Here is a 16,297-nt window from a genome sequence, read left to right as displayed (position 1 = left end):
GTTTCAAAGATTTCAACATTCTTAGAAGTGTTTTTGGGTTAAGTAGGCCTTCTGCAGTGAATATTTTCTGTTTGAGGCCAACGATTAACAGCAGTTAGACGGCAATACCAACATTGTTACTAGTCAGCCAAGCCTTCCAGGCATAAGTAAAGGTAACCTTTTAAGGTCAGGGAGTTTAAAGAGAGCTCAAATGTTTGTTTTTTTTGTTTTTTTGTTTTTTTTTTGAGACAGAGTTTCACTCTTGTTACCCAGGCTGGAGTGCAATGGCGCGATCTCGGCTCACCGCAACCTCCGCCTCCTGGGTTCAGGCAATTCTCCTGCCTCAGCCTCCTGAGTAGCTGGGATTACAGGCACACGCCACCATGCCCAGCTAGTTTTTTTGTATTTTAAGTAGAGGCGGGGTTTCACCACGTTGACCAGGATGGTCTCGATCTGTTGACCTCATGATCCACCCGTCTCGGCCTCCCAAAGTGCTGGGATTACAGGCGTGAGCCACCGCGCCCAGCCCCGAGAGCTCAAATGTTTGAAGGAGAAATTGTGGTGAATGTGATAGTGACTTGTGAATTTAAACCACTTTTGGACATCAGTGATGTCTGGGCTTGAAGAAGAGACAGAAAAGACAATAGCTGGAGATGCCACAGAGATAATGTCACCAAGCAGTGATTATCAAGGCCAAGTCAGCTAAGCCTAGAGAGTTGGATTGAAAGGGCTGAGAGGAAAGTAAGTGAAAGTTTGTAGGTAAATGAATCATGTCCCTTCAAAGTAGAATTTCAGGTCCATTTAATAAAAAGATCCATTGTATTCAAGGTTGTCCTGCCAAATTACCCAAGGGCATGTATTTTCATGACATTATTGGTCTTATGTGTGTTGTTTTATACAAAAGGAGTTTCCTTCCTAAGTGTAAGTTGTAATACTTAAATATTAATATTTCTGTTTTAAGATCCATTTAGAATTGCATTAGTGACCCTGTACATTTTTTATAAGAACATAGAATTTTTTTGTCCCCCCACTACCCATCTTTACCCAGTGTTATATAATTTATTGTAAATGATATATTCTTGTACTAGAAGTGTACACTTTTGGGGTTCAATGTGTTTCTTAAATAAGAGGTTATAGTATTATAACTACAGTTTGAGGCAATCCATTAATTGCATGCTTTAGCACTAAAACAGACATTTGTTTCAGAATACACTTTCGGTTTTGTAAATTTGCTTATTTTTAAATTTCAAATAGGGCACAATGAATATACTATATTATACACTTTTATGTATATATTTTTCTCTCAGCAACTTGCTTTTTAACCCTTTGAAAATGAAAGCCTGAAAATACTGTGAATATGCTTGTAACATTGCAAAAGTATTCCGTCTAAGTAAAAAGGTTTTTGGTCATTTGTTATAGAAATAACACAACCAACTAAACAAAAAACTAAATACACACACACACACGCACACACAGACACACACACCCTCTTAAACATATAGATTGGGAAAAATTAAACCAACAATTCAAAAGTTAAAGACTTTGTCATTTCCTAAAATTTGTACTCAGGAATAAAATAAGAGAGAGATCATTTAGCAGTCAAAATCTTGTGATTTCTTCAGCTGTATTTGTATATAAAAGAAGGCCCGGCCGGGTGCAGTGGCTCACACCTTTAATCCCAGCACTTTGGGAGGCCAAGGCAAGCAGATCACCTGAGGTCAGGAATTTGAGACCAGCCAGGACAACTGGTAAACCCCTTCTCTACTAAAAATACAAAAAATTCACTGGGCATGTTGGTTTGCACCTGTAATCCCAGCTACTTGGGAGGTCGAGGCACGAAAATTACTTGAACCTGGGAGGTGGAGGTGGTAGTGAGCAGAGATTGCGCCATTGCACTCTTGTTTGTATGACAGATCAAGACTCTGTCTCAAAAAAAAATAAATAAATAAAACTCTGCTGACAACTTATTTTAATTATCCAGTTATATAAGGAGTCCATTTTTACCATGATATGTTCCCACCCTCATCCGTTTATTAATTACCTAATTGTGTGCAAGGCATTGCTATGGAAGATGAGCCAGGAAAATGCATGTTTAAGATAAGATCTTTGTTCATTCTGGATTGCTCAGCGGACGCCAGCAAGACAGCGATACCAAAAATGGAAGAAAGCTCAGTGCTGATAACCACATTTGTTTTTCCTTTTATTTTTTTTTGAGAATAGACTCTTGCTCTATCATCCAGGCTGGAGAGCAGTGGCACAACCTCCTGGGATCAAGCAATTCTTCCACCTTAGCCTTCTGAATAGCTGGGACTACAGGTGCCTGCCACCACACCTGGGTAAATTTTGTATTTATTGTAGAGACAGGATTTCACCATGTTGCCCATGCTGGTCTCCAACTCCTGGGCTTAAGTGATCTGCCCTCCTTGACCTCCCAAAGTGCTCGATTACAGTAGTGAGCCACCGTGCCTGGCCAGCCAAATTTTTATAAGCAAGAGAAGCTTTTTTTTTTTTTTTTTTTTTTGGAGACGGAGTTTCGCTCTTGTTACCCAGGCTGGAGTGCAATGGCGTGATCTCGGCTCACCGCAACCTCAGCCTCCTGGGCTCAGGCAATTCTCCTGCCTCAGCCTCCTGAGTAGCTGGGATTACAGGCACGTGCCACCATGCCCAGCTAATTTTTTGTATCTTTAGTAGAGACGGGGTTTCACCATGTTGACCAGGATGGTCTCGATCTCTCGACCTCGTGATCCACCCGCCTCAGCCTCCCAAAGTGCTGGGATTACAGGCTTGAGCCACCGCGCCCGGCTAGCAAGAGAAGCTTTTATAAGCAAAGAGAAGCTCTTAATTTAAGTATGCATGTACATTTTCCAATTTAAAGCTAGGTACTGATTTTAGTTGAACAATATATGAGGAATCACTATCTCTTCAAAGCTTCAGGCCTCTTCTAAATGAGGCCCTCCCTTGCATTCCTAGTCTTGAGGAGATTAAAACTCTCTGAGATCTTCTTCTGTTTTGTACAATTTATTATTCCCCTAGAGATCGCAGTCTTATTACCAGAAACCCTAAAATTTGTCAGGTTTCCCTCGGGATAAACTCTCACTCTGATTCAAATAGTCAGACCCTGACAGCAATGAATTCATATCCCTCTTGATGGTCTGATTGTGTACTAGGGCTCCTTTCCAATTTCTCTCTTTTTCTCTCTTTTTTTAAAAATTGTACTTTAGGCCGGGCGCGGTGGCTCAAGCCTGTAATCCCAGCACTTTGGGAGGCCGAGGCGGGTGGATCACAAGGTCGAGAGATCGAGACCAACCTGGTCAACATGGTGAAACCCCGTCTCTACTAAAAATACAAAAAATTAGCTGGGCATGGTGGCGCGTGCCTGTAATCCCAGCTACTCAGGAGGCTGAGGCAGGAGAATTGCCTGAACCCAGGAGGCGGAGGTTGCGGTGAGCCGAGATCGTGCCATTGCACTCCAGCCTGGGTAACAAGAGTGAAACTCCGTCTCAAAAAAAAAAAAAAAAAAAATTGTACTTTAGGTTCTGGGGCACATGTGCAAATCATGCAGGATTGTTGCATAGGTACATACATGGCAAGGTGGTTTGCTGCCTCCATCCCCATGTCCAGCATTTCTCCCCGTGTTACCCTCCCCAACCTCCATATCCCCCGCTGTCCCTCCCCCCACCATAACAGACCACAGTGTGTGATGCTCGCCTCCCTGTGTCCATGTGTTCTACATATTCAGAGAAACTTCTCTAGTAACAAACTATAGAAATGCTCCCTGAAAGTATAGTCTTCTCTCTTTTTCTCTTGATGGCTCTATTCCTATAGACTTGACATGACATTAACAAAATTTTAATTAGGCATAGAATGGAGAAAATAATACAAGTACTTTTTTCAGGGTTGTAAGATATGCATTACTAATCTATGTATTATCTTAAAAACAAACAAGACTTACATAATTATGTAGATATGAAAGTAGAAGAGCTTCCCTTTAAAAGCAAACCTTATTTCTAGATTTTAGGGAAGACCTTAGACATTTCTATTGTGGAGTGTAAACTATAGTTAGAGTCACTTGGAAAGTATTTGTGCAAGGTACACATGAGGGTAAAAAGGATGTCAGGTAAAATACCATTAATGGGTAATAATTTTCCTGAGCAAATTTCCCCAAAAGACATGATTTTCCTATATAGAGTTACTTGTCTGTATCCCAGGCTCACAAACTGGGTGGCAAGTTTTATTGCCAGGAAAATTGATAAATAGTTGTAGCCTAGAGATACAGTTTCTCTGCTTGCACATAAATGTCTTCCGATATCCCTTGGCTGTTTTTTTTTTTTTTTTGAGACGGAGTTTCGCTCTTGTTACCCAGGCTGGAGTGCAATGGCGCGATCTCGGCTCACCGCAACCTCCGCCTCCTGGGTTCAGGCAATTCTCCTGCCTCAGCCTCCTGAGTAGCTGGGATTACAGGCACGCACTACCATGCCCAGCTAATTTTTTGTATTTTTAGTAGAGACGGGGTTTCACCATGTTGACCAGGATGGTCTCGATCTCTTGACCTTGTGATCCACCCGCCTCGGCCTCCCAAAGTGCTGGGATTACAGGCTTGAGCCACCGCGCCCGGCCATCCCTTGGCTGTTTTTATCTCAAAGCATTAATCTGCGTTTCTGGGGGAAAATATATTCATGATGATGCATCAGTAAATTCTTAATAGCTCAAAGATTTGCCTTAAAATTGTGTTTTAAAATACTACTTTTCTGAGTTAAATTAAGAGTTCACTATTACCTAAGAAATGATCTAGACCCGGAATTTTGAACCAGAGATATGCAATCTAATTTGCTACAATGACTCTAGAGAGTTTAGTCCTGAGCCATCTTTCAAAACATTTTGAAACAATAGGTCTAGAAATCTACATTAAAACAAAACAAAATAACACCCCCACCCTCCCGCCCAATGACTCACATCTACCCCAGTGACTGAAGCAAAATAGCTACAACTTCGATAATTGTCCATTCTTCCATTTTAAAATGAAATAAGCTATGAAGATGCCCATTTAAATTGTGCCAAATTTATGCCACTCTGTGTACAAGAGGGCTGGTGATGTGATTTGAACCACACCAGCTTCCCACCATTAGCAACACTCCCTAAAGGCAATTATAGTATACAAATTAACATAATCCGGAAGACCTGAATAGCTGAAAAATGAGGATGAGGGACTTCTAAAGATCTGCCATTTCTAACTGCTAACATACCATGTGTATTTCTTTTTTTTTTTTTTTTTTTTTTGAGGTCGAGTCTCACTCTGTTACCCAGGCTGGAGTGCAGTGGCGTGATGTTGGCTCACTGCAACCTCTGCCTACCAGGTTCAAGTGATTCTCCTGCCTCAGCCTCAAGTAGCTGTGACTACAGGCGTGTGCCACCACGCCCAGATAATTTTCTGTGTTTTTAGTACAGGTGGGGTTTCACCGTGTTAGCCAGGATGGTCTCAATCTCCTTGCCTTGGGATTTGCCCGCCTCAACCTCCCAAAGTGTGAGATTACAGGCGTGAGCCACCGTGCCCAGCTGCCATGTATGTTTCTTAATTTTTTTTATTAACCCACAGCTAGACATTTTCTTGTATGATAGGAAGTGAGACTAAGAAGGAATTGGAAACAAGACAGGTAAATCTGAGGGAAGGAAGATGTGCATAGTATACTGAATGGCCAGGTGCTGCATTGGGAATCTCTAAATACTGAGGGGCAGCAAAAAAGTACTGAAGAGGAAAATAAATTCCAAAGATGGGAGAGGATGGCTATCTCATGCTTCTGAGAGTGTCTATTGTGTGAACAATTTATTAACTCCTTTGGGGAATAGATCTCTCTGTAAAGAGACATTAAAATGCATTTTAGAAAAAAGGACCTCTCGGCCGGGCGCGGTGGCTCAAGCCTGTAATCCCAGCACTTTGGGAGGCCGAGGCGGGTGGATCACGAGGTCGAGAGATCGAGACCATCCTGGTCAACATGGTGAAACCCCCGTCTCTACTAAAAATACTAAAAATTAGCTGGGCATGGTGGCGTGTGCCTGTAATCCCAGCTACTCAGGAGGCTGAGGCAGGAGAATTGCCTGAACCCAGGAGGCGGAGGTTGCGGTGAGCCGAGATCGCGCCATTGCACTCCAGCCTGGGCAACAAGAGCGAAACTCTGTCTCAAAAAAAAAAAAAAAAAAAAAAAGAAAGAAAGAAAGAAAAAAGGACCTCTGGTATAAGGAACATTTACAAAGATAACTGCTTTGCATTAGATCAGCAAAATCAATGTCATTTATACCATCTTTCCTAATGCTACAATTAAAACATGTAAGTAACTGCTTTAATGTTATAATTACAGCATACATTGAAACAGTAAACATTCATGGACTATTCATCATCTATAAGAGAACTATGAAAAAGATTTAGATGCTCCCTCTACCCTGGGAGCTTATGAGATAACATTTGCAGGGTTGATGAATTGTCTGTACTTTGAACATATAAAATTCTCCAAAAACATTCATATATCACAGTTGCTCCATGGAGAGTGAAACAGTAAACTAAAATGCTTGAAGCTTTTGCTAGTTAATTTACTTTTCCCTTAGGAAAATTCAAGATAAATGAACTTTTAACATCTGCCTAACATCTTAAATTTTTACATATATTAATGATTGTTAAATTGCTTTATCACCTTAGCAGCCTCATCTTGCATCAACCAATGTCCACATCCACTTTAATTCATTATTCAATACGTATTTAGTGTATATTATATGCCTGGTACTGAGGCTCTCTGTTCAAAGATTTTATTTTATTTTTCATTGATTGATTGATTGATCGATTGATTGAGACAGGATCTTGCTGTGTCATCCAGGCTGCAGTGCAGTGGCATGATCATGGTTCGCTGCTGTCTCAACCTCCTGGGCTTAAGCAGTCCTCCCACCTCAGCCTCCAAAGTAGCTGAGACTACAGCCATGTGCCACCATGTCTGGCTAATTTTTTAAAAACATTTTTGTAAAGATAGGGTCTCACTATATTCCTGAAGCCGGTCTCAAACTCCGAGACTCAAGTGATCGTCGCACCTCGGCCTCCCAAAGATCTGGGATTATAAGCATGAGCCATCAAACCCACCATCATGACCAGCCTGTTTTGTTAATCTTATCAAAGCTTTTTCTGTGAAGTTAAATTTGAGTGATAATGTCAAATACAAAGGTTACCAGCTCTCACTCTACTTCCTTTTTTAATTTTTTTCTGAGACAGACTCTCCCTCTGTTGCTCAGGCTGGTGCGGTGGTGTCATCTCAGCTCACTGCAACCTCTACCTCCTGGGTTCAAGCAATTCTCCTGCCTTAGCCTTTCAAGTAGCTGGGACTACAGGCACATGTCACCATGCTCAGCTAATTTTGTATTTTTAGTAGAGAGAGGGTTTCACTATTTTGGCCAGGCTGGTCTCAAACTCCTGACTTCAGGTGATCCACCTGCCTCAGCTTCCCAAAGTGCTGGGATTACAGGTGTGAGCCACCGCACCTGGCTCTCCTTCCTTTTAAACAATTGTAGTACTTGATCTGCTGATGTGAATTAAGATTCGTGGTTTCATCTGTTTCTCTTAGAGTCCAGACCCATTTCTACCCATGAATTTCGTCTCTTCATCTGGTGATAAAGAGATAGCAGTTCTTTATTTTGAAACCTCTAAAATAATCAATTCTGATGTAATTTCTACACATTTCAGAGCTCCTTTAAAGTATGCAATTCAATGGTATTTAGTGTTTGAGTTTAAAACATCTTTATCATTCAGTTTTAGAATTATTATACATTGGAGGAGCTGAAAGTTGATTAATAGAGATTGTTATTTTCCTAAAACGGTCCTTTATAGAGTGGAATAGATTCTTCTTGCGGAGACAGAAAGTTGGATCTTGCAAGGCACAATTTAGCTGTGAATCATTTCCCCTTTTCTGCGTGCTTTTCACACAGAGGGGAAATGGTTAAGAGTGCTAAAAAATATATTTTTTCTATCTACAAGACCAGTTTTTTCTCTTGCATTTCTCTGATATAATCATTTTGTCTTCTGAATCTCACAGCGAAACAGGAACTTTTTCCTGACTCCTTCATGGCAGGAACTGGAATGTGGGCACTAGAACTAGTCAGCCATTTCAGTGGCAGCAGCAAACTCCACTCAAACCTGTTGCATTGTGCTCCACCCCTCACAGGAGGGAGCACTCAGATGAGCAGGTGCAGGAGCTGGGGCTAGTGCTTTTGTGTACCAGCAGGAGCAAAACTCCATGTGGGACCTGAGGCAGTGCCTAAGGGGGAGTACCCATGACCCCTGAAGCCCCAGAAGATTGGTACAGTGAGCACTCTTAGCTTTTGCCATCTGTGGACAGGCTCGGTGGCCCCTCTGCCTTTTTGCGTGAGATGGTTGCTGTCTGCTAGCAAGGGCAGAGGGTCAAGAGTGACAGCCTGCTGTATCCCGAGCTCTTATCTGGCGTCCAGGAAAAATCAGGTCACAGGAACAAATTGAAGGATCGTAAAAGCGGGAGATTTTATTGCCGTCTCTGGCTGGACTCTACTCTGAAGCCCCGCTGTCAAGCTGTCCCTCTGAAGTCCAAGTGCTTCTCTCCAGCATTCAACTGCTGCTTCTCCTCTTGATGTTGGGCTGCTTCATGGGTCTTAGGGACACAGGGTGGGGTGGGGCGGGGCCGTGGGTGGTTTAGGAAAAGGAACTTTTTTTTTTTTTTTTGAGACAGAGTTTCGCTCTTGTTACCCAGGCTGGAGTGCAATAGCGCGATCTCTGCTCACTGCATCCTCCGCCTCCTGGGTTCAAGCAATTCTCCTGCCTCAGCTCCCGATTTGGGATTACAGGCAGGCACCACCACACCCAGCTAATTTTTGTATTTTTAGCAAAGACGGGGTTTCACCATGTTGACCAGGATGGTCTCGATCTCTTGACCTCGTGATCCACCCGCCTCGGCCTCCCAAAGTGCTGGGATTACAGGTGTGAGCCACCGCGCCCGGCTAATTTTCTTTTTTTTGGGGGGGGGCGGGGGGAGGGGACGGAGTCTCACTCTGTCGCTAGACCGGAGTGCAGTGGCACAATCTTGGCTCATGCAACCTCCGCCTCCTAGGTTCAAGTGATTCTCCTGCCTCAGCCTTCTGAGGAGCTGGGACTTCAGGGGCCTGTCACAATGCCCAGCTGATTTTTTTTTTTTTTTTTTAGTCTTTTTTTTTTTATTGCATTTTAGGTTTTGGGGTACATGTGATGAACATGCAAGATTGTTGCATAGGTACACACATGGCAGTGTGCTTTGCTTCCTTCCGTCCCCTCACCTGTATCTGTCATTTCTCCCCATGCTATCTCTTCCCACCTTCCCACCCCCCCGCCCCTCCCCCATTTCCCCCCAACAGACCCCAGTGTGTAGTGCTCCCCTCCCTGTGTCCATGTGTTCTCATTGTTCAACACCTGCCTATGAGCGAGAATATACAGTGTTTGATTTTCTGCTCTTGTGTCAGTTTGCTGAGAATAATGGTTTCCAGGTTCATCCATGTCCCTACAAAGGACGTGAACTCATCGTTTTTGATGGCTGCATAATATTTCATGGTGTATATGTACCACATTTTCCCTATCCAGTCTATCATCGTTGGGCATTTGGGTTGGTTCCAGGTCTTTGCTATTGTAAACAGTGCTGCAATGAACATTCATGTGCATGTGTCCTTGTAGTAGAATGATTTATAATCCTTTGGATATATACCCAGTAATGGGATTGTTGGGTCAAATGGGATTTCTATTTTTAGGAACTTGAGGAATCGCCACACTGTCTTCCACAATGGTTGAATTAATTTACATTCCCACCAACAGTGTAAAAGTGTTCCTATTTCTCCACATCCTCTCCAGCATCTGTTGTTTCCCGATTTTTTAATGATCGCCATTCTAACTGGTGTGAGATGGTATCTCAATGTGGTTTTGATTTGCATTTCTCTGATGACCAGTGATGATGAGCATTTTTTCATATGTTTGTTGGCCTCCCGTATGTCTTCTTTTGTAAAGTATCTGTTCATATCCTTCGCCCATTTTTGAATGGGCTTGTTTGTTTTTTTTCTTGTAGATCTGCTTTAGTTCTTTGTAAATTCTGGATATCAGCCCAGCTGATTTTTTTTTTTTTTTTTGAGACGGAGTTTTTGCTCTTGTTACCCAGGTTGGAGTGCAATGGCACGGTCTTGGCTCACCACAACCTCTGCCTCCTGGGTTCAGGCGATTGTCCTGCCTCAGCCTCCTGAGTAGCTGGGATTACAGGCACACGCCACCATGCCCAGCTAATTTTTGTATTTTTAGTAGAGACGGGGTTTCACCATGTTGACCAGGATGGTCTCGATCTCTTGACCTCGTGATCCACCCGCCTCGGCCTCCCAAAGTGCTGGGATTACAGGCGTGAGCCACCGCGCCCGGCGGAAAAGGAACATTTAAGTGAGAAAACAGATATCGGTTCTCACTTTGGGCCAGGGTCTCAGGCTTTTCGGCTTGAGGGTGGGGCTTCACCAGGGACCCTGCCTTTTTCTTCCTAGAATTTCTCTGCCTCCTGTCCCTATCAACAGTGTGATATATAAAAGTTAAAGAAGAAATTCAGATTCAAAATCTTCGAACTCACATGCAGGTATCAAAAGATAGACAAATTTTAAAAGAACTCGGCTGTAACCTGAAAATTTACAAATACAAGTATGTTTTACTTCTCTTACTGAAGACCACATTTCCAACTTTGGTGGTAGAATACACAGAATAATGAATACTTTCTATTGGTCTATGTAATCTGATTTCATTTCTTGACACTGGATATATGCAGTTTTCTCTTAAACACCTGGTTACTTTCTGATCCTGATTACTATATAACAGAGGAATAATGCTTTATAGTCCTTGAGTTTTTAGTGTTATATTCTCATCCCCTTATGAGTTCTCATTATGTTTTTATTAAAATTTAATTTTTTCTCTTTTATTTGATTTGCCTTCATATAAGCCACCTGTTTTAGTTGTTTAACTTGATGTACCTCCTTCTGGCTACTGTGCCTTGTTAAATGACTAGTAATAATTTTATTTTGCTTCTTTCAGGGAGTTTGGAATGTATCAAACTTTGGTGATGAGGATTTGGGGTCTTTTGAATATTGCTGTATTGACAGAAATGTAAGAATATGTATGAGTAAAGAAACTTTTAACTATAAGGAACAAAAAACACTTCTAAAAGTCACTTGATGAAGAAAATTATTATCTCACATAATAAGAAATAAGAATTCTACTGATAGGGCAGTTTCAGTGTTGAATAATTCAGTGATTCAATGTTGACATCAGGCCAGGTGCGGTGGCTCATGCCTGTAATTCCAGCACTTTGGGAAGCTGAGGTGGGTGGATCACTTGAGGTCAGGAGTTCCAGACCACCCTGGCCAACATGGTGCATGTAGCCCTGTCTCTACTAAAAATACAAGAACTAGCCAGGTGTGATGGTGTGTGCCTGTAATCCTAGCTACTCAGGAGGCTGAGGCTAAAGGATTGCTTCAATCAAGGAGGTGGAAGTTGCAGTGAGCTGAGATTATGCCACTGTAGTCCAGCCTGGGCAACAGAGCAAGACTCTGTCTCAAAAAGAAAAAAAAAAATTGACATTAGTTTGCCCAGAAGTTTTACATTTTTCCACTTTCCCAAATTCAGTGTGTTGTTTGTCCTCTTGGGCAAGTTATTTCTAGGCTTTCCGTATAGATGCCAAAGGCAGCAAAGGGAAATTTGTTTTCATTTCTATTTATCTTGTTAAAAGGAATAACCTTTCCTAGAGGCCCCTCTGGGTTATTTCACAACTAACTGGTAAGTAAAATGGAATATCAATTGGTTTCACTCAGCAGTGGTTCATGGCACGTGGAGTCCTGAGATCCTTTCAGAGAGTTCATAAGGTTAAAATCATTTACCCTGGGCCGGGCACGGTGGCTCAAGCCTGTAATCCTAGCACTTTGGGAAGCCAAGGCAGGTGGATCATGAGGTCAAGAGATCCAGACCATCCTGGTCAACATGGTGAAACCCCGTCTCTACTAAAAACACAAAAAATTAGCTGGGCATGGTGGCATGTGCCTGTAATCCCAGCTACTTAGGAGGCTGAGGCAGGAGAATTGCCTGAATCCAGGAGGCGGAGGTTGTGGTGAACCGAGATCGCGCCATTGCACTCCAGCCTGGGTAAGAAGAGCGAAACTCTGTCTCAAAAAAAAAAAAAAAAAAAAATCATTTACCCTAATAATACAAACATATTATTTGCTTTTTTCACTGCGTTGATGGTGTAGAAGCAGCAATAGTGGATAGCATTGCCACTAGTTGAGCACAAATCAAAGAAGTGGCACATACTAGAAGCCGTCTTCTTCACTGTCAGGCACCACATAAAGTTTCATGTTTTGATTGTTTGCTTGCTTTCCTGGCACATGCTGAAATGCTTTAGTTATCTCAGTCACAGTATCCCTTAAGTAATTGAATTGTGAGCTGAAATGATTGCTTTTTTTGTGGAACTCCTCTCCCCTCCCTTTTATATTTTACTTGAAAGACTGACAAACAAAATATGGTTCTTTAGAGCTGGCTATTTTGCAGACATTTTCTTGAAAACGAAAAAGTGAGCCTGACATTTCAAGGAAAACAAAAGGCAGCATTTGCTGCAAATGATGAAAAGATTTGTCTGAGCTTGGTGCTGATATTAACAAAAGTTATTTTTTTTTTTTTTTTTTTTTGAGACGGAGTTTCGCTCTTGTTACCCAGGCTGGAGTGCAATGGATGGTGCGGTCTGGGCTCACCGCAACCTCCGCCTCCTGGGTTCAGGCAATTCTCCTGCCTCAGCCTCTTGAGTAGTTGGGATTACAGGCACGTGCCACCATGCCCAGCTAATTTTTTGTATTTTTTAAGTAGAGATGGGGTTTCACCATGTTGACCAGGATGGTCTCGATCTCTTGACCTCGTGATCCACCCACCTCGGCCTCCCAAAGTGCTGGAATTACAGGCGTGAGCCACTGTGCCTGGCACAAAAATAATTTTTTACATGGTATGATGAAATGTATTTGAAAGATCTGCATAACTCAGTGAACCAATATGATCAATGCATGATACAAAATTACAGATGGGTTAAAAGATCCATTCAAAATACATACTAGGCCAAAAGATCTAAGAGGAACAGAGTACAAAATTTCACTCAGGTTTCCTGATTTCACTTGGTAATTAACCTTCAACAAACTACCACTTTTTTGAGTTTTAATGTGGTATTAAAGAAAAATATTCAAATTTATCTGAGATAGCTATTAAAATATTTCTTCCTCTTTCAACAGCATATTTGTATGAGACTATATACTTTTCAACCAAGACAACAGACTAATGCAGACGCAGATATGAGAATCCATGTCTTCTATCAGGCTAGGCTTCTTGAAATTTTTTTTCTTATTTTGAAAACTAGAGTTATTTTGCTGTAAAATATTATTAATATTGCATGTATTGGGTTTATTTTACATGAAATCGTATTTTTAAATTTTCTTTTTAGTTTCTAAAATGGTAATTATAGATAGATGTGATTCATATAAACAAATGCACTTTGTCGTCCGCAAGAGTTTTAAATCATACCAGCACTTTGGGAGGCCAAGGTCAGAGGATCGTTTGAGCCCAGGAGTTCAAGACCAGCCTGGGCAACATGGCAAAACCCCATCTCTATAAAAAATTTAAAAAATTATTTTTGAAGAGTATTAAAGGGCCCTGAAACCAGAAATTTGAGAACCATCTGGTTTACACTAATCAAAGATTTACTATTTGGGGCTTGGCTTTGGCCTCCCCTCTGTACATAATTCCCTCTAGTCTCAATAATAGCAGGATATTATTAACAAAGTAAAAGGGTAGGGCGTTGCTAATGGCTTGATGAGGCAGCAATGGTCTGCCACAGTTAAGGTGAATGAGAATTGTTCCAGTGGCACGTGGCAGTCAGCAAGCTGTAACCTCTTGGAAAATGTTGACAAAAGATTCTCAGGTCTCAGAGACAGAGACCTCACACTGCAAATCTCCTGGGCTGCCAGATTCTAGGGGAAAGCTTTCTCCATAAGCTGCACATAGAAAGTGGACAGAGGCAGTTAGTTAGGGGATCAACTTGAGTCTCTGGTCTGCCTACCAGAAACAATGGTGGTCTTTGCTCCAAGCTGGAGGTATTTTGGTTCTTTCACAGGGAATACAAAACATCTCATATATTTATCTTATACCAGGACTGCAGGGACTCACTCAGCTGTACCAGGGCTCACTTCCAGGTTCCACAAGTCAGCCAATGCTGTTTTGAATGATGGATTAGTAATTATGCAAGAAAATGAATGCAGTGACAGTAAGGAAGGCAGATAGAAATATGGTCAAACAGTATTTGTATGAGGTGAGAGAGAATAATGGTGGTCAAGAAAACAGTAACAGGTATACGTATGGTTCCTGTTGGATGAACAGGGAAGTTATAATGCTCACTCTTAACCATGATTGAGGCACAACTGGAGCCAGAGGATTCAGGTTTTAAACAAGGGTTTCTCCTTTGGACATACTGAGTTTAACATCCCTGAAGGTCTGTGTATGTAGAAATGTCCACCAGGTAGTTGGAACTATGATTTGACCTTTAAAAAAGATTGGACTTAGAATCTCAAAATGTGCAACATAAAGTCCTTAGTTGAAGCTGTTGGGGTTGATGATATTTCTTTCCCCCTACTATGAAGTTATAAGACAAATTAGTCAAGTTTAGGAACTTAGGAAATACCACTTAAGAGATGGGAAGAACAATCCAGTATCTGAGGCTAGAAAAGGTATTAGGAAGGAAGAGATCATAGAGAAGATACTGTCAAAGATGCTAAAGGAAGAGAGCTCCCATAAGGAGACTGTTCTACAGTGCAGGAGGAAGACTGTGAAAAGTCTGTAAAATCTGTCAAGTAAGAGGTCAACAATAATTTATTTATTTATTTTATTTTTAAATGTTTGTAAATAAATAGAGACGGGACTTTGCTATGTCGTCCAGGTTGATCTCAAACTCCTGGACTCAAGCAATCCTCCTGCCTCAGCCTCCCAAAGTGCTAGGATTATAGGTGTGAGCCACTGTGCCCAGCCTCAAAAATAACTTTAAAAAAATAAATAAGCTACTTTATAAAACAGTTCTTTTTATTTGTTTGTGTGTGTGTGTGTGTGTGTGTGTGTTTGAGACGGAGTTCCACTCATGTTACCCAGGCTGGAGTGCAGTGGCGCGATCTCGGCTCACCGCAACCTCCGCCTCTTGGGTTCAGGCAGTTCTCCTGCCTCAGCCTTCTGAGTAGCTGGGATTACAGGCACATGCCACCATGCCCAGCTAATGTTTTGTATTTTTAGTAGAGACGGGGTTTCACCATGTTGACCAGGATGATCTCAATCTCTTGACCTTGTGATCCACCTGCCTTGGCCTCCCAAAGTGCTGAGATTACAGGCTTGAGCCACCGCGCCCGGCTTTTTTTTTTTTTTTTTTTTTGAGACAGAGTCTCACTCTGTCATCCAGGCTGGAGTGCAGTGGTGCGATCTGGGCTTACTGCAACCTCCACCTCCCAGGTTCAAGTGATATTTTTGCCTTAGCCTTCCGATTACCTGGTACTAGAGGCGTGTGCCACTATGTCTGATTAATGTTTGCTTTTTTTTTTTTTTTTTTTTTTTTTTTTTTTTTTTTTTTAGTAGAGACAGGGTTTCACCATGTTGGCCTGGCTGGTCTCAAACTCCTGAACTCAAGTGATCCACCCATCTCCACCTCCTGAAGTGCTAGGATTACAGGTGTGAGCCACTACACCCAGCCTAAAACAGTTTTAAATTTACAAAAACATTGCAAAGATAGTACAGAGAATTTCTATACACACCCCCCCATCCAGTTTCTCTTTTTTTTTTTTTTTTTTTTTGAGACAGAGTTTTGCCCTTGTTACCCAGGCTGGAGTGCAATGGCGCGATCTCGGCTCACCGCAACCTCCGCCTCCTGGGCTCAGGCAATTCTCCTGCCTCAGCCTCCTGAGTAGCTGGGATTACAGGCACGTGCCACCATGCCCAGCTAATTTTTTGCACTTTTAGTAGAGACGGAGTTTCACCATGTTGACCAGGATGGTCTCGATCTCTCGACCTCGTGATCCACCCACCTCGGCCTCCCAAAGTGCTGGGATTACAGGCTTGAGCCACCGTGCCCGGCGCCCAGTTTCTCTTATTACTACCATCTTCCGTTAGTATATTTGTTACAATGATTAACCAATATTGATATACATTTATTAACTAAATCTATAGTTTATTCACATTTTATTAGATTTTACCAAATGTCATTTT

At 42.0% G+C, this 16,297-nt stretch overlaps 1 protein-coding gene and 1 pseudogene across 1 annotated transcript in view; one reads left to right on the top strand and one right to left on the bottom strand.

The window, feature by feature from the left end:
- The window catches only part of SLC39A10 (solute carrier family 39 member 10), a 179,418-nt gene that overhangs the window by 55,102 nt on the left and 108,019 nt on the right, over nucleotides 1–16,297 (top strand). The gene's annotated exons all lie outside the window — the stretch shown is intronic.
- Nucleotides 3,669–3,770, bottom strand: LOC120364523 (small nucleolar RNA U3; annotated as a pseudogene).

Source organism: Saimiri boliviensis, chromosome 5, assembly GCF_048565385.1.
Source record: "Saimiri boliviensis isolate mSaiBol1 chromosome 5, mSaiBol1.pri, whole genome shotgun sequence".
Classification (NCBI taxonomy): Eukaryota; Metazoa; Chordata; class Mammalia; order Primates; family Cebidae; genus Saimiri; species Saimiri boliviensis.
This window is presented reverse-complemented; position numbering and strand designations above follow the sequence as displayed.